Raw genomic sequence first — 24,342 nt, 5'->3', positions numbered from 1 at the left:
GCTAACTGTAACACAAATGTATTAATCATTATTTTTCTTTCCTCCCCCAGCTCCAAGAAGATGACACAGCTCAAAATAAAAATTAGGTATATTCTCGTAAAGTCAAGTGAGCCATGACATATGAGCTCTTATTGTGAGCACACAGGACGGTGGCATCTTTCTAAGGTTTTTTTTTTTCCCAGCAATCAGTACAACCAAGTCATCGTTATAAGGCATCGCCCTCTTTGCCCACCCCCAGCACCAGGTGTGGCCACTAGCCTATATGAAGGCCCAAAATTGTGTGTTCCTTTCTGCTCTGACAATGGCATGCCCATTCGTGCGAGATGTGGTGGATGAAGAAGCACTTGTGCTGAGGAGAGCCTTCAGGCGAGAAAGGGTCTTCAGGGACCGGTTGGACCCACTGGCCTTCCCTGATGACCATCTATATGAAAGATACAGGTTTTCTGCAGATGGCATCAGGTATCTATGCAGACTACTGGGTCCCAGGATTAAGCACCGCACTGCACGGAGCCATGCACTGAGTGTGGAGCAAATGGTTTGTGTGGCCTTTGCGCTTTTTTGCTAGTGGAGCCTTCCTGTACTCAGTGGGGGATGCAGAACAGCTGAACAAGGCCACAATTTGCCGCACAATAAGGAGTGTGTGTCTGGCTATCAAAGCATTAGCAGATGTCTTCATCTCCTTCCCTGGCCACAGAAGACTCTGTGACATCAAAGAGGAGTTCTATAGGATTGCAGGTAAGAGGATCTACAAATTACAGGACAACTGTTAACACATAGTAGGATACTCATTACTTTGTGTGACAGGTTTCCCCAATGTCATTGGTGCAGTGGACTGCACACACATAAGGATAAAAGCCCCCTCAGGTGCCCATGAGGCCGATTTTGTGAATAGGAAATCCTTTCACAGCATTAATGTTCAGGTGAACATAACTTTTTGATATTGTCCATTGACGAACACTCTGCATTGCCAGTGATGTGCATTGATTGGTGTAATATTCCTCATCTTATGATTTCAGATGGTCTGCAATGCTGACTGTGTGATCAGCAATGTTGTGGCAAAATGGCCTGGCTCAGTCCATGACTCCAGAATCTTTCGGGCCTCTGAAATCTATCAGTGCCTATCACAAGGTAAGCCACACAACCCCTATTTATAACCATCATGGCTGTGTCAAGAATATCACTGTGTTTATGAGGTAGTAATGATGAGATTTTGTGTTGACAGGTGAATTCTCTGGTGTGTTGCTGGGAGACAGGGGTATGGCTGCCAGCCTTTTCTCCTGACACCTTTCACAGACCCCCAGGAAGCACAGCAGGCCTACAACCATGCCCATGCCAGGACCAGGGCCAGAGTTGAAATGACCTTTGGCCTCCTGAAGGCACGCTTTCACTGCCTTCACAAATTAAGGGTCAGCCCTGTTAGGGCATGTGATATTACTGTGGCTTGTGCTGTCCTCCACAATGTGGCCTGCCTGAGGAAGGAGAGGGCCCCCAGAGTGCCACCAGCCATGGACTGGGACAATCCGGCAATCTTCCCTGATGACGACAGTGGTCGGCTGCTGAGGGACCAATATGTGTTGAATTATTTTAGTTAGTATGTGTGCTTTCAATTTTGGTTAAATATGTCCTGCGGTGGCAGAGGAATTTGGGTTTTTTTGGGTTTGTTTTTTGACGAATTTGTCCTCTTATGATGTTTGTGCGGTATACTGTGTGTAATACAAGGCTGCAGGGAGGCTACTGCATCCATTCATTTGTCTGTTCAGTTGATGTGTATGGATTTGTCCTGCATTTATTTTAGTGTGCAGACATGCAGGGTGTGTTATATACAGACCTTTGAATGTGTATGTATCATTTTGTATAATATGCTTGGATTCTGTGCTTTCCATCTTGTAGAGTCACTGTGACTTCAGTTTCGAAAGGAGCTGATGGTTTACCTGTTTTGTCCTTATTCAATAAAGGAACATAATGTTACACATTGTGTTTTTATATTCATATGGAATGTGTATTTGTTTATATGACAGAGTACTAGGGCCACACTGAAGAAAAAGGATAAAGTCATAAATTTATGAGGCTGGTTCTTTCTGCAGAAAAGCTACATATTGTTTTGATACTTATGACAATGTGATACTTAATATTCTGGCACATCAGCATGTCTTTGTTTATGAAACCATACTGAAGTACAATTTCACGAAATGCCCCACATCTGTCATTTTAACAACTGTCCTCCTTTAAAACAACTGGTTACAATATTATGACTTGTGTTTTTTTCCCCTCTGTGGCCCTAATATTCTATCATTTTATATATAGCCTTATAGTCTATGGGAAACTAAATTATCTAATGATAGCAACATCATCTAAAAATCATTTTTTATCCAAAATCATTGAAATTAATGATCACAAACGTTTAAATAATAACAGTGGGTCTAGTTATATGTGATAACAATGTATAGTGAGCAGTGAAATAACTATTGGTTTCCATTTGTGGTGACTGCTGACTGACATTAGGGATGAGATTAAATAGATCCTGGAATTTAGCCTGGTCTGGAGCAGGCTAGCTCCACAGAATAAATCTCCATGGTAATTTATACCATAACATATCCTCCTGCCCCTTATCCATCTTTAGTGCAACCGGATTATGGATCAATTGAGCCAGGATCACCAAGATATCCTGGCTTAATCCCTTATCCTAGTTTTGTGCAACAGGCCCCTGGTGTGAAAAGAATCACAGACAAAACAAACAGAAAAGGAAAAAGGGATCGGTGGCGGCTAGTAAACCGGCGACACCGACCGCCCGAACAGGGAGAGGAGTTACCTTCGGTAGAAGTCGTGACAGTGTCCTTCTTTGCGAGGCATTGGACAACCTCCCTGGTCTTTGTGGTTGAATCTGTTTTTGAAATTCACTGCTCAACTGAGGGACCTTGCAGATAGATAGATTATTATATGTGTGGGGTACAGAGACTATTATTGCACACAGAGTAAGTCCATGCAACTTATTATGTTACTTGATAAGAACATTTTTACTCCTGAACTTATTTAGGCTTGCCATAACAAAGTGGTTGAATACTTATTCACTCAGCTTTTCATTTTTAAATTTATTTCGACAAGTATATTTCCACATTATGGGGGATTGTGTGTAGGTCAGTGAGAAAAAAAATCTACATTTTGTCCGTTTTAAATTAAGGCTGTAACACAACAACAAAAAAGTAAAGGGGTGTGAATACTTTCTGGAGGTACAGCATGTCATTGTACACCCCAGACGTTCTCCAGACATTCAAGATTCTCCTCATAAACAACCACACCCTCTGGGATGACATGTTGATTAGTGCAGGGACATCATCAGGACCTGGCTTTCGGGGGTTTTAGCCCCGAATGATTTTGGGTCAGCCCACAATTATTTTGTACTGCTGGGACGGTGTAAAAAATAAAAGGTCAATTGAATGCACTGCTTAGTTCATAGAGCCGTGGTTATATGAAACTCCCGAAGTCATTCAACCGTTATAATCAAGGGTGTGGTGCTGGCGGAGCATCGCGGAGCGACTCTTCGCCACTTCTCAGAATGGTGTTTTGTCTCACAAGATCACAAAATGATGAATTAGTGTTCTATATAACAAACCGAATGTAGTACATAGATAACGTTAGGCTACTCTTAGACAGAAAACACCACGGAATGCAGCCAGAACTCAACACCATAGGCTAAATATGCTTTGATTGAAACAAAATAAAGGTGGCTGTGTTTAACTTCATCTGCTGTAAAAATCGTTTAAACATTAGTTAGGCTACTTATATCATTCAAGAAGATCAAAATGCATATTCCCAAACGATTGGGATCAGATGGTTGGCATGCAAATGGTTGGCATGCAGTTGCAGATCCAGTAAAACGTTAATAATTATCATTCACGATTGACCTCATTTATAAAAAAATATACATTTTTATTTTACTAGGCAAGTCAGTTAAGAACAAATTCTTATTTTCAATGATGGCCTAGGAACAGAGGGTTAACTGCCTGTTCAGGAGCAGAACGACAGATTTCGACCTTGTCAGCTCGGGTGTTTGAAATTGCAACCTTCCGGTTACTGGTCCAACGCTCTAACCAGTAGGCTACCCTACTGCCCTGATAATGATGTCCTAATAATGATGGCCTAAATTATATTAAATTAGTCCTAATTTGGCCTTTTAGGATTATAAAAAAATAAAATTTTCTTTGAGCCACTAGGCCTATGTGTAGGCATAGGCAATTGTGCAATTTGATCAGGAATTTTATGTAAGTTTGTATTCTAAAATTATATTATACAATCGGCCTACATGTTGGTATCCTACTAACGTTCATTTCAAAATTATGATGTAATAAACATTGTTTTATTGTGCTCCAGTAGGCTAAATATAGCATTAACACTGGTTGGCCTATAATACACTCTATATATACAATAGTATGTGGAGACCCCTTCAAATTAGTGGATTTCGCTATTTGGCCTTACTGACGAGCTCACTGACTTTCAACGTGGCACCGTCATAGGATGCCACCTATCCAACAAGTCAGTTCGTCAAATTTCTGCCCTGCTAGAGCTATTCTGGTCAACTGTAAGTGCCATTATTGTGAAGTGGAAATGTCTAGGAGCAAAAACATTGGTTGGTGTTGGTTTCCAAGGCACAAACGAAAAGGTTGGAACCTTTGTATGAGTCGTCAGCAGCCGCATTGTTAGTAGATTGACTGTAACCTTTCAACCAAATCTCCTGGTGTTTGTGCTTTAAAACGCTCAGTGGCTGTCGTGGCCTGCCAGTCACTACAGTGTTGAATGTGGCAACCGTTCCAGTACATTTCGAACCGAGACGAGGATATCTTTCTGCGATATCATTTACATTACATTACATTTAAGTCATTTAGCAGACGCTCTTATCCAGAGCGACTTACAAATTGGTGCTTTCACCTTATGACATCCAGTGGAACAGCCACTTTACAATAGTGCATCTAGGTCTTTTAAGGGGGGAGAAGGATTACTTTATCCTATCCTAGGTATTCCTTAAAGAGGTGGGGTTTCAGGTGTCTCCGGAAGGTGGTGATTGACTCCGCTGTCCTGGCGTCGTGAGGGAGTTTGTTCCACCATTGGGGGCCAGAGCAGCGAACAGTTTTGACTGGGCTGAGCGGAACTGTACTTCCTCAGTGGTAGGGAGGCGAGCAGGCCAGAGGTGGATGAACGCAGTGCCCTTGTTTGGGTGTAGGGCCTTTATCCTATCCTAGGTATTCCTTAAAGAGGTGGGGTTTCAGGTGTCTCCGGAAGGTGGTGATTGACTCCGCTGTCCTGGCGTCGTGAGGGAGTTTGTTCCACCATTGGGGGGCCAGAGCAGCGAACAGTTTTGACTGGGCTGAGCGGGAACTGTACTTCCTCAGTGGTAGGGAGGCGAGCAGGCCAGAGGTGGATGAACGCAGTGCCCTTGTTTGGGTGTAGGGCCTTTATCCTATCCTAGGTATTCCTTAAAGAGGTGGGGTTTCAGGTGTCTCTGGAAGGTGGTGATTGACTCCGCTGTCCTGGCGTCGTGAGGGAGTTTGTTCCACCATTGGGGGGCCAGAGCAGCGAACAGTTTTGACTGGGCTGAGCGGGAACTGTACTTCCTCAGTGGTAGGGATGCGAGCAGGCCAGAGGTGGATGAACGCAGTGCCCTTGTTTGGGTGTAGGGCCCGATCAGAGCCTGGAGGTACTGAGGTGCCGTTCCCCTCACAGCTCCGTAGGCAAGCACCATGGTCTTGTAGCGGATGCGAGCTTCAACTGGAAGCCAGTGGAGAGAGCGGAGGAGCGGGGTGACGTGAGAGAACTTGGGAAGGTTGAACACCAGACGGGCTGCGGCGTTCTGGATGAGTTGTAGGGGTTTAATGGCACAGGCAGGGAGCCCAGCCAACAGCGAGTTGCAGTAATCCAGACGGGAGATGACAAGTGCCTGGATTAGGACCTGCGCCGCTTCCTGTGTGAGGCAGGGTCGTACTCTGCGGATGTTGTAGAGCATGAACCTACAGGAACGGGCCACCGCCTTGATGTTATTTGAGAACGACAGGGTGTTGTCCAGGATCACGCCAAGGATCTTAGCGCTCTGGGACGAGGACACAATGGAGTTGTCAACCGTGATGGCGAGATCATGGAACGGGCAGTCCTTCCCGGGAGGAAGAGCAGCTCCGTCTTGCCGAGGTTCAGCTTGAGGTGATGATCCGTCATCCACACTGATATGTCTGCCAGACATGCAGAGATGCGATTCGCCACCTGGTCGTCAGAAGGGGAAAGGAGAAGATTAATTGTGTGTCGTCTGCATAGCAATGATAGGAGAGACCATGTGAGGTTATGACAGAGCCAAGTGACTTGGTGTATAGCGAGAATAGGAGAGGGCCTAGAACAGAGCCCTGGGGACACCAGTGGTGAGAGCACGTGGTGAGGAGACGGATTCTCGCCACGCCACCTGGTAGGAGCGACCTGTCAGGTAGGACGCAATCCAAGCGTGGGCCGCGCCGGAGATGCCCAACTCGGAGAGGGTGGAGAGGAGGATCTGATGGTTCACAGTATCGAAGGCAGCCGATAGGTCTAGAAGGATGAGAGCAGAGGAGAGAGAGTTAGCTTTAGCAGTGCGGAGCGCCTCCGTGATACAGAGAAGAGCAGTCTCAGTTGAATGACTAGTCTTGAAACCTGACTGATTTGGATCAAGAAGGTCATTCTGAGAGAGATAGCGGGAGAGCTGGCCAAGGACGGCACGTTCAAGAGTTTTGGAGAGAAAAGAAAGAAGGGATACTGGTCTGTAGTTGTTGACATCGGAGGGATCGAGTGTAGGTTTTTTCAGAAGGGGTGCAACTCTCGCTCTCTTGAAGACGGGAGGGACGTAGCCAGCGGTCAGGGATGAGTTGATGAGCGAGGTGAGGTAAGGGAGAAGGTCACCGGAGATGGTCTGGAGAAGAGAGGAGGGGATAGGGTCAAGCGGGCAGGTTGTTGGGCGGCCGGCCGTCACAAGACGCGAGATGTCATCTGGAGAGAGAGGGAGAAAGAGGTCAGAGCACAGGGTAGGGCAGTGTGAGCAGAACCAGCGGTGTCGTTTGACTTAGCAAACGAGGATCGGATGTCGTCGACCTTCTTTTCAAAATGGTTGACGAAGTCATCTGCAGAGAGGGAGGAGGGGGGGGAGGATTCAAGAGGGAGGAGAAGGTGGCAAAGAGCTTCCTAGGGTTAGAGGCAGATGCTTGGAATTTAGAGTGGTAGAAAGTGGCTTTAGCAGCAGAGACAGAGGAGGAAAATGTAGAGAGGAGGGAGTGAAAGGATGCCAGGTCCGCAGGGAGGCGAGTTTTCCTCCATTTCCGCTCGGCTGCCCGGAGCCCTGTTCTGTGAGCTCGCAATGAGTCGTCGAGCCACGGAGCGGGAGGGGAGGACCGAGCCGGCCTGGAGGATAGGGGACATAGAGAGTCAAAGGATGCAGAAAGGGAGGAGAGGAGGGTTGAGGAGGCAGAATCAGGAGATAGGTTGGAGAAGGTTTGAGCAGAGGGAAGAGATGATAGGATGGAAGAGGAGAGAGTAGCGGGGGAGAGAGAGCGAAGGTTGGGACGGCGCGATACCATCCGAGTAGGGGCAGTGTGGGAAGTGTTGGATGAGAGCGAGAGGGAAAAGGATACAAGGTAGTGGTCGGAGACTTGGAGGGAGTTGCAATGAGGTTAGTGGAGGAACAGCATCTAGTAAAGATGAGGTCGAGCGTATTGCCTGCCTTGTGAGTAGGGGGAAGGTGAGAGGGTGAGGTCAAAAGAGGAGAGGAGTGGAAAGAAGGAGGCAGAGAGGAATGAGTCAAAGGTAGACGTGGGGAGGTTAAAGTCGCCCAGAACTGTGAGAGGTGAGCCGTCCTCAGGAAAGGAGCTTATCAAGGCATCAAGCTCATTGATGAACTCTCCGAGGGAACCTGGAGGGCGATAAATGATAAGGATGTTAAGCTTGAAAGGGCTGGTAACTGTGACAGCATGGAATTCAAAGGAGGCGATAGACAGATGGGTAAGGGGAGAAAGAGAGAATGACCACTTGGGAGAGATGAGGATCCCGGTGCCACCACCCCGCTGACCAGAAGCTCTCGGGGTGTGCGAGAGCACGTGGGCGGACGAAGAGAGAGCAGTAGGAGTAGCGGTGTTGTCTGTGGTGATCCATGTTTCCGTCAGAGCCAAGAAGTCGAGGGACTGGAGGGAGGCATAGGCTGAGATGAACTCTGCCTTGTTGGCCGCAGATCGGCAGTTCCAGAGGCTACCGGAGACCTGGAACTCCACGTGGGTCGTGTGCGCTGGGACCACCAGATTAGGGTGGCCGCGGCCATGCGGTGTGGAGCGTTTGTATGGTCTGTGCAGAGAGGAGAGAACAGGGATAGACAGACACATAGTTGACAGGCTAGAGAAGAGGCTACGCTAATGCAGAGGAGATTGGAATGACAAGTGGACTACACGTCTCGAATGTTCAGAAAGTTAAGCTTACGTAGCAAGAATCTAATTGACTAAAATGATTAAAATGATACAGTACTGCTGAGGTAGGCTAGCTGCGTTGTTGACACTACCCTAATCAAGTCGTTCCGTTGAGTGTGAAGTTTCTACAATGCTGCTTTTCGGGGCAAGCTGGCTAGCTAGCAGTGTTGGTTACGTTACGTTGCGTTAGGAGAACGACAATAGCTGGCTAGCTAACCTAGAAAATCGCTCTAGACTACACAATTATCTTTGAAACAAAGACGGCTATGTAGCTAGCTATGTAGCTAGCTACGATCAAACAAATCACACCGTTGGGACTGTAATGAAATGAAATGAAAATATGATACTACCTGTGGAGCGAAGCGGAATGCGACCGAATGCGAAAGTTCTATTCAGTAGACGTTGGCTGGCTATTGGCTAGCTAGGAGTGTCTCCTACGTTAAGGACGACAAAATAGCTGGCTAGCTAACCTCGGTAAATTAAGATAATCACTCTAAGACTACACACTCTAACTACACAATTATCTTGGATGCGAAGACAGCAAAGACAACTATGTAGCTAGCTAACACTACACTAATCAAGTCGTTCAGTTGAGTGTGATAGTTACTACAGTGCTACGGTAGACGGTGAACGTGTTGGGCAGATAGGAGACGACGAAATAAGATAATTACGCAATTATCTTTGATACAACGACGACTATGTAGCTAGCTAAGAAGAAATTGCTAAGATTAGACAAATCAGACCGTTGTACTATAATGAAATGTAATGAAATGTAATGAAAAAGTTATACAACCTGCAGACCGAAGCGCGGATGCGACCGGCTCGCTCCAACCCGGAAGTTGATATGATATCGCACAGTGTTTCACCAGTTGGGATCACAGGGTCAGTGGCGGGACTGACACCGTTAGGTTTCATAGAAAGGGGTTTCAGTCCCTCTCAATGTGGAAACTGTATAATTGGAAGCAGAGTCCACTCTGCACATTGATGCTATGTTTCCTGAGACGGCCGCAGTGCTTGTTGAAGTATCCGAAGGACAAGAGAATTTCATCTTAGCTACCGTATCGCATGACTCCAAGGAGGAGGGAAATTGCTCACTCACAGAGACTGCTGGCCTCGAAATCGTGAAAAGAATAGTCAGTCAGGTTTTCTGATTGAATGTGGCGAGATATCGTATTATCTGCTTGAGTCAGATTCTGCACCAAGAGGTGTCGAAACGTCTTTTTCCCAAGAGTTCTTTTGATGGATACTCCTTACGGATGACGGTGTTGCATCCAGCTTTAGGAGTAGACAGTGTGGTCAGTGGAGACGGCATGGTGACCTGTGACCACAACTGGTTGTTTTTCCAATCCATCAGTGGGACCAAACGATCCGTTAAGTCTGTTCCGAGTAGCAGATGTTCCGTTTTGAGGCTGGAAATATATACAGGGTGAACAAGCGATACGTCTTAGAAGTGTAGTTTCAGCATGAGTCACATTGTGAGAGGCGAGGCAGTCTGAGTTCAGTGTCGCATCGTTCCGTTTTTAACCAACATTTAGCTGGGTTCAAAGCCCTTTTGAGATCATTGAACAATGTTTGAGAGATAAGCAGGGATAAGTGTTTGACAGCAACATCTGTTTGAATGGCAATATCTCTTCCATTCCTGTTTCATTGAGTTGGCCAAAGTAAGCTGAACGAAGCCTTTTACAGTATGCTTGTGGGAGTTCATTCTGAGCTTGTTTGACAGTGCTAGCCAGCAAGCTGTCGTGTTTGTGAGTCGCAGCGCCATTGAATTGTATTTTCAAAGCCGTGGCAAGTTTTGCGTAGTCGTTTTGCACGTGTTCATGTTGTAGACAGATTAACTTTGTCACGTGTCTTTTCGACATTCGTTTCAACAGGTAAAGCCTCTCAGTACCCGTAGCATTCAGGTCGCCATCCAAGGCGTCTTCTATGTCTGCTAAGAACGTCTCAGTGTCATTTGGCTTCCCTGGATCTGGGTCAAAGGTGCAGAGGTTTTTGATGATTATGTCAAGGCGTTCCGTGCCAAGTGCCTGGAGAGGGTTGGCTTCATCCTGTGGGGAATTGTGGGCCAAAAGACCAAGAGGAGAAGCCAAGCTTTGGCTTTGTTGGCAAGGCGGAGCCATATTACCCCGTGCAGAATGGTCAAGAGAAGAAGACTGAGGGACACCTGAGAGAGGCAAAGTCTGAAAAATGTTGTCCTCTTCCCTCCTTTGTGTACCAAGCTCTGGTTGCGAGTTTGGTTGCTTTGTTGGGTAGTCACTCTGTAGCGCGTGACTGTTCAGGAATTCCTCCAGATGGTACCTAATAATGGTATTCTGCTGCATAGCAGATTCCACTTGGGAGCTTAGAGTACTAGGCGAGGTCAGTACAGGTGCATCAAAGCTGGGACCGAGAGACTTAAAAACAGCTTCTATCTCAAGGCCATCAGACTGTTAAACAGCCACCACTAACATTGAGTGGCTGCTGCCAACACACTGACTCAACTCCAGCCACTTTAATAATGGGAATTGATGTAAAATATATCACTAGCCACTTTAAACAATGCTACTTAAAATAATGTTTACAAACCCAACATTATTTATCTCATATGTATACGTATATACTGTACTCTATATCATCTACTGCATCTTTATGTAATACATGTATCACTAGCCACTTTAAACTATGCCACTTTGTTTACATACTCATCTCATATGTATATACTGTACTCGATACCATCTACTGCATCTTGCCTATGCCGCTCTGTACCATCACTCATTCATATATCTTTATGTACATATTCTTTATCCCTTTACACTTTAAACAGCTAGAGGCAGTGCTTTCTCCTATAGAGTTTTATGGAATGGTCTGCCTACCCATGTCAGAGACGCAAACTCGGTCTCAACCTTTAAGTCTTTACTGAAGACTCATCTCTTCAGTGGGTCATAGGATTGAGTGTAGTCTGGCTCAGGAATGGGAAGGTGAACGGAAAGGCTCTGGAGCAACGAACCGCCCTTGCTGTCTCTGCCTGGCCAGTTCCCCTCTTTCCACTGGGTCACTGGCTTACTGGGGCTCTCTCATACCGTCCCTGGGAGGGGTGCGTCACCTGAGTGGGTTGAGTCACTGATGTGATCATCCTGTCATCCTGTCCCCCCCCTTGGGTTGGAGCCGTGGCGGAGATCTTTGTGGGCTATACTCAGCCTTGTCTCAGGATGGTAAGTTGATGGTTGAAGATAACCCTCTAGTGGTGTGGGGGCTGTGCTTTGGCAAAGTGGGTGGGGTTTATCCTTCCTGTTTGGCCCTGTCCGGGGTTGTCCTCGGATGGGGCCACAGTGTCTCCTGATCCCTCCTGTCTCAGCCTCCAGTATTTATGCTGCAGTAGTTTATGTGTCGGGGGGCTAGGGTCAGTTTGTTATATCTGGAGTACTTCTCCTGTCCTATTCGGTGTCCTGTGTGAATTTAAGTGTGCTCTCTAATTCTCTCTTTCTCTCTTTCTTTCTCTCTCTCGTAGGACCTGAGCCCTAGGACCATGCCTCAGGACTACCTGGCATGATGACTCCTTGCTGTCCCCAGTCCACCTGGCCGTGCTGCTGCTCCAGTTTCAACTGTTCTGCCTTATTATTATTGGACCATGCTGGTCATTTATGAACATTTGAATATCTTGGCCATGTTCTGTTATGATCTCCACCCGGCACAGCCAGAAGAGGACTGGCCACCCCACATAGCCTGGTTCCTCTCTAGGTTTCTTCCTAGGTTTTGGCCTTTCTAGGGAGTTTTTCCTAGCCACCGTGCTTCTACACCTGCATTGCTTGCTTTGAGATATCAGCTGATGTACGAAGGGCTATATATATAAATTTGATTTGACTTGTGTGTATAAGGTAGTAGTTTTGGAATTGTTAGTTAGATTACTCGTTGGTTATTACTGCATTGTCGGAACTAGAAGCACAAGCTTTTCGCTACACTCGCATTAACATCTGCTAACCATGTGTATGTGACAAATCAAATTTGATTTGATTTGATTTTTTACAAATTTTAGACACCTGAGTGTCGCACTGGCTCCGTTCAGCCTCATACTCATCTGTCATGGTTTGCATATAGAGGTCTTGAGCGAGGAGTGAGCGATTCAGTGATGAGATTTCCTCCCCTTGCCTAGAGATACATTTTTCCATCTTCATCACCTGGGTTCTCTCATCATTACTTTGGTCAGCGACTTCAATGAGTTCCGATGTTTTGTCATACAACTTAGTCATTGTGTTCATTAATTGATAGTCTTACGATCTGCAGCATTTGGACTAGAACATTACTGCTTTGAGCGTTGTTCATCGAATCTGCATGCATGTTATCAAATTGCATGCCCCTGTTTGTAGATAGCTTGTCAGATTTACAGTGGGGCAAAAAAGTATTTAGTCAGCCACCAATTGTGCATGTTCTCCCACTTAAAAAGATGAGAGAGGCCTGTAATTTTCATCATAGGTACACTTCAACTATGACAGACGAAATGAGAAAAAAAAATCCAGAAAATCACATTGTAGGATTTTTAATGAATTTATTTGCAAATTATCCCGAGGACAAACCATTCAGATGTGATTTTTTTTGAGCTCACCCTCTTTTCAATGGTTTCATTCGGAATCCAGATTTCTAAGTTACTTGCTTGCAGTTCCTACCGCTTCCACTGGATGTCACCAGTCTTTAGAAATTGGTTGAGGTTATTCCTTTGTGTAATGAAGATGTACGGCCATCTTGAACGAGGGTTACTTCAGAGGCGCATGACCAGAAAGCATGCTTCAGTTTGTTTTCTTCCTGTATTGAACACAGATGATCCCGTCTTCAATTTTATTGATTATTTACTTATTTCAAAGTAGTTTGAAATGTTTTGGCAAAGTTTACAGCTAACTTTTGAGATGTTTTGTTGTCATGTTGCGCAAGTTGGAACCGGTATTTTTCTGGATAAAACGCGCCAAATGTCTCTTTTGTTTATGGAGGTGCTATCCTCAGATAATAGCATCGTTTGCTTTTTGAATCATTCAGCAGGGTCTTTCTCGAACATTTTTTAACAGTATATCCAAAAAGTCCAATTTCGTAACCTAATACATCCGATAATAAGCACAGAGCTCTGTTGACAGAGTGGTGCAGCTTTCTCATAGAAACTTTATAGGATTTTACATGTTGTGGTAGTCATCTTCAAAGTTGTTTCCGCGTCAAAGCTACATTTGGAATTTTCCTTTTTTTTGACCACCTCTTTTTCTCTGGCATCCATTGATTTAGTCACCCTAATTTTGGCCATCCTACAACGATAAACACTCAAATCTATTTTGGACTGACCATCTTTTACCCATTACCCAAAATATGCATTTTTGATTGGAGACCCTACACACACACACACACACACACACACACACACACACACACACACACACACACACACACACACACACACACACACACACACACACACACACACACACACACATTCCATTCTTGCATCATTCTCTCCCCCTATTAACCACACACATATGCTCATACTTTAACAGTGGCGTCCCATCTGATTCGGATCAATAAGATCAAAACGAGGACAACTGCAAATTTAAACCTAGTAATCAATTTGTTCCAGTTATTAACATTGGCTGTAATCGTCCGAATTGGGCCCAATCATGCTTGCCAATGGTGCAGAAAAGTATAGAGTATCTCTTTACAAGGAGAGTCGATGACGGGCTTAAAGCGTTCTGCGCTGGCTTCATATCATGACTTCTAAGTATGATCTAAACCTAATCCAAACCACAAATTACTTAGTTGATCAAATGAGCACAAGTATTGGCCTAAGGGTAGACAGGTTGAACCAGAGAGCCAGGGGATATCTGCAGCTTTTCTCTCAGGGCCACTATGTCTGATGAAATAGAATCTGAATCTATGGTATGCTATCTCTCATCCTATTCTTCCTAATCAGTGACTCAGTCAACCAGGTGTGTGGACTTCTAGCCAATCTCTGAGATTACATTTATAAATGTAATATTATTGAAACATTGCACACAGTCTCTGTAAAGCTGCAGTTGAATAGCATTGGCACAACTTAAGAGGAAAAAATCAAAAGCAGAGGGCCACAAAATAAATAAGTTGTAAAACCTTGTGTCATCCTCTGATTTTAAATGCAATGAATCCATTTATGGACAGTTCAAAGTTGACTGTGGGGGAGGGGTGGTCCAAAATAGGGGAAGGTTGTCAAACTATTTTTTTGTTGCTTTTGAGGGGTTGTGTGTTTTCATTGCGCACAGGGGAGGGTAGTGTTCGTTTTTTTTTTTTTACATCTGCTCTTCTGCTTGCATTTTCCCTATAAACAATGTCTTGACTTACATTTGATATTACCCTAATAAAGTTTAGAAATGTTTGGTATGGTGTGGCTATTATAAGCTTTAGCTACTGCAGGCCTATGTTATGAGGGCAGTGTGCCCCTAACTCTGTCAGTTGTCCAGACTGTTTGAGGCCTACCAGAGTTACTCCTATAATCTAATACTATAAATCTTATCTTTATACAAAATATTCTGATTGAAAATGTATGAATTACCCTCCTTTTGTACATCTATATCTGTATAGCAGACGCAGTAGACATCTGACAAAGAAATGTGACTCACCACCTGGATTCGGACTTATGTAGCAAAATTTGAAATGTTTTTGACATTAGATAAAAGTAGAGACTCAGAGCTACAAAATGGTATATCATACACTGCATTTGAGGAACAACGGGAAAGTAATTATGCTTTGAAAGTTGATCAACTTGGAAACTCACTTTTGAGAAAATCTCCTTTGAATGTTTTGCTATCTAGTGAAGAGTCCCTTCTTTGTCTACACCCATTCAGCATCGTTCACAACCTCTTAAGCATTAGCCCAACCCATCTCAAAGCGTTTGGAGCGCAAACTTGAAGCTCTGGCCGTTGATTTGTTTACTTCTGGATAACATGAAAAAGCCTAACCAGCTCTGCTGGCAACAATTTCATTACGCTTTTTTACAGCCATTTACTGACACTGGCCATATTCAACAGAAGTTGTACAGTGCACACGTCACGTAACGTTGGCTAACAAGCCAGCCAGCCAGCTAACGTTAGCTAGTTAAACAACAATGAACAGTGCCAACAATGCCACAGTGCTGGGAGCTAACCAACCATGTTCAATGTTTGCTAGCTAACATTAGGCTCTAACTAGGACAGCAAACGGCGCTGGGAAACGAATAATAATGTCAGCTAGGGAGCCAACCAGCTAACGTTAGCTAGCTAGCTAACAGTACACTTTAGCTTGAAATAAAACCACTTTCTGTCAATCTGACTTTCTGTCAAAATGAAATGTGTAATATTTGAAAATGTAGCTAGCTATCGCCAGATTATCTTAACTGTATACATCATTATGCATGATGGACGTGTCTCCCTGTCAGGAATGCCATGCCAAGGTTGCCCTTAGTTTGAAGATGTAATCCGGAGACAGCTGTTTTCTCAATCTCTTTAGCTATCACACTCTAATTCCATTGATTTTAAAAGTTGATCCTCCAGAAGGTGGAGAGCAACACTTATGCAGCTCCACTACATAATACATATAAAAGCTGTGTTTGACAGGATTAGCAACAAAAACTGACAAGCTCAAAATGACAGAAGCCTTCTATTGCAGAGAACGGCTCTCTTGTGAAGTCGTGACTTGCGACATACGCCTAGTTTCCTGAATTGGGTTACAAAAAGATGTCGGTGTCATAGCATGCCACCGGCATATCTCTATCTATTTCTCTGGGGTCAGGGCTAAGCTTCTCTTAGTTCATATAAGCTATATATTAAAATATGAATATCATACAGTGGACACCTAAGCCTATAGGCCTATGCATGCAATGCCCTGATACAATTAGTGCTCAAATCTCTGACAGCTGATCTGTGTGATGGACAATTGTTTTAGGAGAGTAGCCAAGAAACCAATAAGCTATAACATTTTGCATATGCTACACATCGAAACAAGGAATAGTGTTTTTGTAATTTGTTTTATGCTGTTTGAGCACACGTACATGTGGCTCATTTGTTCAGCATCCCTCATTTGACGGCACTGGCTGAACGCATGTGGATGTCTCAAATGTGTAGTAAATTATAATGTTTCCTGTCACGTTGTCACATCATGGTTCAACAGCAGCCCCAAACATATAAGCTACCAGCCAAATAAGGTTGTAAGAATTGTACTTAAACTTCCCCCTCAAACTTCCCCCTCAAACTCAACTTTAGTTAATATATTTATTAACTAAAGGAAACTATAAACAAGTAACAATGGTGTGTGTAGTGTAAGTGAGTGGTTGTGTGCAGAGGTGTGATAATGAGGGCTGTTGAAAGGTGCCAAAGCATCCAAAGCATACAAACCAGCCACAAAAAGGCCACAACCAGAATCCAACAGTGTGTCTGCGTGGAGAGAGTCTCCTCAATGAACGAGGACACACCCAAGCCCAGTTGTGTCCCATTTGGCTGACGACCGTCCCCACTTCACCCAACAACATCCTAATAAGGAAAACAAGAGCAACGAAAAAGAACTCGGCAGACAGTGGGTGGGTCATCACAATGTCAAAGAAAAAGAAGCACAATGGAAATCCCAGTCACTTGTAAAAATCTTTGTATGTTCACTACATGACCAAAAATATGTGGACACCCGCTTGTCGAACATCTCATTCCAAAATCAAGGGCATTAAAATGGAGTTGGTCCCTCTTTTGCTGCTAAAACAGCCTCCACTCTTCTGGGAAGGCTTTCCACTAGATGTTGGAACATTGCTGCTTGGTCTTGCTTCCATTCAGCCACAAGAGCATTATTGAGGTCGGGCACTGAGGTTGGGAAATTAGGCCTGCTCGCAGTTGGCATACTAATTCATCCCAAAGGTGTTTGATGGAGTTGAGGTCAGGACTCTGTGCAGGCCATTCAATGTCTTCCACACCGATCTCGACAAACCATTACTGTGTGGACCTCGCTTTGTGCATGGGGGCATTGTCATGCTGAAACAGGAAAGCGCCTTCCCCAAACTGTTGCTACAATGTTGGAAGCACAGAATCATCTGGAAAGTCATTGTATGCTGTAGTGTTAAGATTTCCCCTCACTGAAACAAAGGGGCCTAGCCCGAACCATGAAAAACATCACCAGACCATTTTTCCTCCATCAAACTTTACAGTTGGCACTATGCATTGGGGCAGGTAGCGTTCTCCTGGCATCTACCTAACCCAGATTGGGCTGGGCTTCCAGTTGGTGAATCATGACTCATCACTCCAGAGAACACGTTTCCACTGCTCCAGAGTCCAATTGGGTTGAGTTTTACACCATTCCAGCCAACACTTGGCATTGCGCATGGTGATCTTAGGCTTGTGTGTGGCTGCTCGGCCATGGAAACCCATTTCATGAAGCTCCCGACGAACAGTTATTGTGCTTATGCTACTTCCAGAGGCAGTTTGGAACTTGGTAGTGATTGATACAAGCTTCAGCACTTGGCTACGTTCTGTTAGCTTGTGTGGCCTACCACTTCGTGGCCTAAACGAGGTGTGTTATAGGTTACAGCTTCCTTCTTACTATCGTATTAATCCCTCGTTTCATGTGTCTCTCCTCAGGCCGGTGGTAGCTGGTCCCCTGCAGGAAGGTGAGGTGCCGGAGGTCCCTCCGTCCCCTCTGGACATCGAGAGGTCCCCGGCGTACACTGTACGTTCGGACTCTAGACGCCGGGTGAGGGGCCTACAGTACCTCGAGGACTGGGAGGGGTATGGTCCAGAGAAGAGGTGCTGTGTACTGGTGGAGGACATCTTGGATCCATCACTACTGAGGGAGTTCCACCGCCTCCATCCGGATCGCCCTGCGCCTCTCGCCCTCCGGGTCGCCTTCGAGGCCGGTGGCGGTGCGCTGCAGGAGCCGCGCGTCAGGGGGGGTACTGTCACGACTTCCACCGAAGTCTCATTCTGAGAAATTAAGGATATTCCGTGCGAGAAATTGCCAAGAAACTGAAAATCTCATACAACGCTGTGTAGTACTCCCTTCACAGAACAGTGGAAACTGGCTCTAACCAGAATAGAAAGAGGAGTGGGAGGCCCAACTGAGCAAGGGGACAAGTACATTAGTGTCTAGTTTGAGAAAAAGATGTCTCACAAGTGCTCAACTGGCAGCTTCATTAAATAGTACCCGCAAAACACCAGTATCAACGTCAACAGTGAAGAGTCGACTCTGGGATGCTGGCCTTCTAGGCAGAGTTGCAAAGAAAATACATATCTCAGACTGGCCAACAAAAGATTAAGATAGGCAAAGAACACAGACACTGGACAGAGGAACTTTGCGTCTGTGTAGACATTAACAATGTCTACACTGTATTTCTGATCAATTTGATGTTATTTTAATGGACGAAAAATGTGGTTTCCTTTCAAAAAGAAGGACATTTCTAAGTGACCCCAAACTTTTCAATGGTAGTGTAAGCACGTGTAAATGGAACGTAATTCCCTTTTAATGCACTTTTCTCCCTGACTTTGAATTTAAGCATGGGGATATCATGCTATTCACCTGCTATTCATTCGGGGTGGACATCTAAGAAATGTGGCGGGGTTGTGTCTACAGACACGCTGTATTCTGACCTTGATTTAATTCCCTCATAATTCCACCTTTACACGTGAGGAAACCATGAATAAGGTAGAGCAAACCTGCCAGTTCCAAGTGGGAAAAGCATATTGTTACGTCTGCTCCTGCTCCTCCCCTCCGGCGTACGATGTCGCCAGAGTACTAACCACCGGTCCTAGGATTCATCATTACGCACACCTGGTACTCATCATTACGTGCACCTGTGAATCATTATGATTCACACCTGGACTCCTTTACCTTCATCATTTCCTCCCCTTTATATGTCACACTCCCAGGTTCACTCACCAGTTGGTAGTTCTTGTGTATCGGCGTACTGCCTTATGTTAGTGTCGTGTTCTTGGTTTTGTTGTAAAATGTTTCACCTGCTTCTGCTTCTCATCATTACACATATACTTTCTTTTTTTCGATGGAAATAACAGAAATCTCCAACAATGTAATCTATAAATTGATAAGAGCAAGGTAAATTAATAATTGGGGCGGCAGGTTGCCTAGAGCTTTGAGCGTTGAGCCAGTAACCAAAAGGTCACTTGTTCAAATACCTGAGTCGACAAGGTGAAACATCTGTCGATGTGCCCTTGAGCAAGGCACTTAAACCTAATTTGCTCCAGGGTTGCCGTATTACTATGGCTAACCCTGTAAAACATCACATTTCACTGCACCTATTCTGTGTGTGACAATAAAACTTTTTTTTGTTATCCGTTTGGAGAAAGGGATTGTAAATACACATAGAAATTGTTTATGATTTTACCTGATGATCATTGGAGATTAATGTGAAACCGGTCGTATGGAAGCAAAGTGAAAATCATGTCAACATGACGTTATTCTGATTTTTTCTTGTTTGCCCTCATATTTTGCGTGGATGGAATTTGGAGACCCAAGCTATTGGCTTATGTAGGGCTGAACCTGCCAAGTTGATGTACGTATGTTCTCCATTTCATTTTACAATTTGTATCATGTAAAAAAAAATCCTCTATCAGGAGCCGCCATTAGTAATACCCACATACATGTATAACTGTCACTTTGGTGTTCGTTTTATTCCATTTGTAGCTTCCATTTTGCATCATTCTGTTTACCTTTCTTTCGTCTGTCACGTCTGTGTAGTTGTTCCTGAGGGTCACTAGCATTAGTGGATGATATTAGGCTAACGCAGTGCAGTAATTTGGGACATGCATTTGTATCATTATAAAACACAGACCGCACGTAGCAGGTTAAACCTGAAGCAAGGCACACGGTTCACAATGACTGGACCAGTGTCATACAGTTCCATGATTAGTGAGGATTTGGGTAGATTTATAGGACTACTGTTCCATCCTTATTATGCACTTGTTTCCACCTTACAACATTTATGGATGGAACTTGAATATGACAACTTTCAGAAGGAATCAAGTCACTGTATTTTTGATTCATCGAGATATTTTGTGTGTAAGGGCTCTCCAAACAAAAAAACAAAAAAGATTGATGTATGCTTTCTGAACCCAAAAATGTGCCTTAATAATCTACAAGATCAGAGTACTTTTAAATCTACCAGTTGGTGCTGAAATGGAGACGAACATGCACATATTTAGATGGCTTTCTTACATTGATGCCTATATTCTGAACCCATTCTCTCTCTGTCAGTCGACAGAATTCGAATTAAAAGGTAAGATAAATATACTGAAAACCCCATTGAATGAAAACGCACGCAACGGAACCACACCTGCAAAGCTCATTATGCACCAGCATAAGGTCAGTCTGAATACCGAATATTGAGATGTGCATAGGAAAGGCTTGTGTAGCCGATGTGAAATGGCTAGCGAGTTAGCGGTGGTGCGCGCTAGTGGCGTTTCAATCGGTGACATCACTTGCTCTGAGACCTTGAAGTAGTAGTTCCCCTAGGTAACGATGCTTCCGAGGGTGACTGTTGACATGTGCAGAGCGTCCCTGGTTCGCGCCCAGGTCGGGGCGAGGGGACGGACGTAAAGTCTATACAGTTACACTTGCATAAGAAAGGCATACATTTCCTAAGTCAGAATTGGGCCCTACATGATCAAGAGATACTACAGTGTGTAGTATAGTATACCACAACATTTTATTTTAAGCACCACATGATCGAGGGGATATTACAGTGTGTACTATAGTATGCCACAGTATACCAAACAATTCTAAAGTAAGCATAATCGAGGGATGCTACAATGTGTAGTATAGTTCTATAGTATACTGCAAAATGGTAAAGTAGTTATACACCACTTCACTTTCATCCCCCCTTGGGGGTGGGCGGAGTTGGGTTTGACTCTGACAGAAAATCAATGATAGAACATTAGTCCCCTGTTCTCTCCACATCGGCTGTCCTCCCCTTTGATTCCCAGTACCTCCAATCCAGCAGTGAAGGGGAGAGGTTGTTATTGCGGACTGAACTCAGCCAACCGTCAAACCCCTCACAGCTGGGACACGGAACTAGGGCTGGGAACCAGAATCCAAAAAGCTCCTCTTCCGCACATTGCTCCACTTCTCCAGGAATAGGGCTGGGAGTGTGGCAGCAGATATTATACCCGGTTAGGCCAAAATCCAAGGGTTTCTCAAAGTGGTGGGATGGTGGGGCATGGTACTAAAAGCAACACACGCTGTATTGACAGCACACACATTTGTGACCCGATTCAGGAAACTAGGCGTATGTCGTATGTCGCAAGTCGTGACTTCACAGGTGAACCATTTGAACGTAGGGCTAATGCTTAAGATGGTGTGAACGATGCTGAATGGGTGTAGATATAGAAGTGCTCTTCACTAGATACCAAAACATTCAAAGGCAATTTTCTCAAAAGTGAGTTTACAAATTGATCAACTTTCAAGGCAGAATTACTTTCCCATTGTTCCTCAACTGCAGTGTGATATGCCATTTTGTAGCTCTGAGTCTCTACTTTTATCCAATGTAGAAAACACCATTTCACATTTTGCTACATAATACCGAATTCAGGTGGTGAGTCACATTTAATGTTGCGAAAGAGAAGAAAGAAAGAGATATGTGGGAAGGAAAGGGAGAGAGAGGGGGGGGGAGATAATGGGCCCATGACGAGCTGAGGTAAAGTGAGGTAAAGTCACTTTTTCTCACCTCTTCATTGGCCCATTATCTCCCGCTCTCTCTCTCTCTACCTTTCCTTCCCACATATCTCTTTCTTTCTTCTCTTTCGCAACATTAAATGTGAGCCATGAGGAAGGCGGAGAGAGTCGGAGGGAGGAGAGTGAGGTGACAACTGAGATATGGGCCGAGGAGAGTGTTGGGAAAGAGACAGAAGGGGAAGGAGTGGGAGAAGAAATAGGAGGATTGATTGGAAGAGAGTAAAGGGTAGTACTGTATAGGGGGATAATGAGAAGGGGATAGCGGTGGAAGGAAGAAAGAAAGAGAGAGAGAAAGCGAGTGAAGGGGTCTGGCGAACGTCTGATTGAAACCACGTGTCCACCTGAGATGAGAGGCAAGCGAACACAACGAATTTCAGCGTGTTAATTTAAAATGTTCAGCACTGACTTATCACAGGTCGCAAAACTTTGTGTGATATCCACTGTGTTCGCCCTCTCCTCTGCGACTACACCAACCCCTTCTTTCCTTTTCAACTTTTTTCCCCCGAGTCGTCTTCCATCACATCTCTCACGAAACAATGCTTTGGAAGACTGGAAGGCTTTGCCATGAGAAGGGGCTCCCTGAAGTAACCTATGTGTTTAGTGAAGTAATGGGAAACCGGATCCCCTGGGCACACCGGAGAGCCTGGTCGGTGCTAAGGAGTAAAAATAAAAGGGTACTTCAGTTTTAGTTTATTATGACACTAAATGCACTCAGATACTTAATGACTGTTCTGTCCAAATAAAAAAGAGATTTGAGTAAAACATTGTCATGGCACCACAATGATAACATGATTTGTTTGTATATAATTATGACCTCATACAACAGCACCACACCTACTATGAGTTTTCACAACATCTACGGTACATTCGGAAAGTATTCAGACCCCTTGACTTTTCCCACATTTTGTTTCTGGCACGCCTGCTCCCTCCATGGCGCTCGAGGGTGCCAGGCTGCCCTGCATTATTGCACTCCTGCCACCATCATTACGCACATCTGCTCCCCTCGTCACGCGCATCAGCGATTCATTACACTCACCTGAACTCACTCACCTGTGTTTATTTCCTCCCTGTCTGTTCCCGAGGTTGTCCCTCCGCTTCAGCATTAATGTTCATGTCTTTGTTTACCGGTTCTGACACTGTTCCTGTCCTGTTCCACATCTGTGCTAAATTAAATGTTCAACTCTCCGTACCTGCTTCTCATCTCCAGCATCGGTTCATACAGTTATGTTACAGCCTTATTTTGAAATGGATTACATGGTTGTTTTGCCTCGTCAATCTACACACAATACCCCATAATGACAAAGCAAAAACAGGTTCAGTTTTGAAAAAAAAACTGAAATATCACATTTACATAAGTATTCAGACCCTTTACTTTGTTGAAGCAACTTTGGCAGTGATTACAGTCTTGAGTCTTCTTGAGCATGATGCTACAAGCTTGGCACACCTGTATTTGGGAAGTTTCTCTCATTCTTCTCTGGAGATCCTCTCAAGCTCTGTCAGGTTGGATGGGGAGTGTCGCTGTACAGCTATTTTCAGGTCTCTCCAGAGATGTTCGATCATGATTGGGCTCTGTCTGAACCACTCAAGGACATTCAGAGACTTGTTCCAAAGCCACTCCTGCATTGTCTTGACTGTGTGCTTAGGGCCGTTGTCCTGTTGGAAGGTGAATCTTCGCCCCCAGTCTGAGGTCCTGAGCGCTCTGGAGCAGGATTTCATAAAATATCTCACTGTACTTTTCTACATTCATCTTTCCCTCGATCCTCCCAGTCCCTGCAGCTGAAAGAATTCCCCACAGCATGACACTGCCACCACCACGCTTATCATAGGGATGGTTCCAGGTTTCCTCCAGACGTGACGCTAGGCATTAAGGCAAAGAGTTCAATCTTGGTTTCATCAGACCGGAGAATCTTGTTTCTCTTGGTTTGAGAGTCATTTAGGTGTCTTTTGGCGAACTCCCAGTGGGCTGCCATGTGCCATACTGAGGAGTGGCTTCCATCTGGTCTGGAGTGGAATTCTCGCAGAGATGTTTGTCCTTCTGGAAGGGTCTCCAATCTCTTCAGACAAGCTCTGGAACTCTATCAGAGTGACCATCTGGTTCATTGTCACCTCCCTGACCAAGGCCCTTCTCCCCCGATGTCTCAGTTAGGCTGGGCGGCTAGCTCTAGGAAGAGTCTTGGTGGTTCCAACCTTCTTCCATTTAAGAATAATG

At 44.8% G+C, this 24,342-nt stretch overlaps 1 long non-coding RNA gene across 1 annotated transcript; it reads left to right on the top strand.

Moving 5' to 3' along the window:
- The first annotated feature begins 240 nt into the window (after positions 1-240).
- On the top strand, positions 241-1,989 carry LOC135561162 (uncharacterized). Its single transcript, XR_010459261.1, has 3 exons — positions 241-735; positions 1,017-1,128; positions 1,223-1,989. It is a non-coding gene; the product is annotated as an uncharacterized LOC135561162 (long non-coding RNA).
- The last annotated feature ends 22,353 nt before the right edge of the window (positions 1,990-24,342 follow it).

The sequence above is a fragment of the Oncorhynchus nerka genome, linkage group LG16, assembly GCF_034236695.1.
Source record: "Oncorhynchus nerka isolate Pitt River linkage group LG16, Oner_Uvic_2.0, whole genome shotgun sequence".
Lineage (NCBI taxonomy): Eukaryota > Metazoa > Chordata > Actinopteri > Salmoniformes > Salmonidae > Oncorhynchus > Oncorhynchus nerka.
The sequence above is the reverse complement of the archived record's forward strand: the minus strand, read 5'-3'. Positions and strand labels throughout refer to the sequence as shown.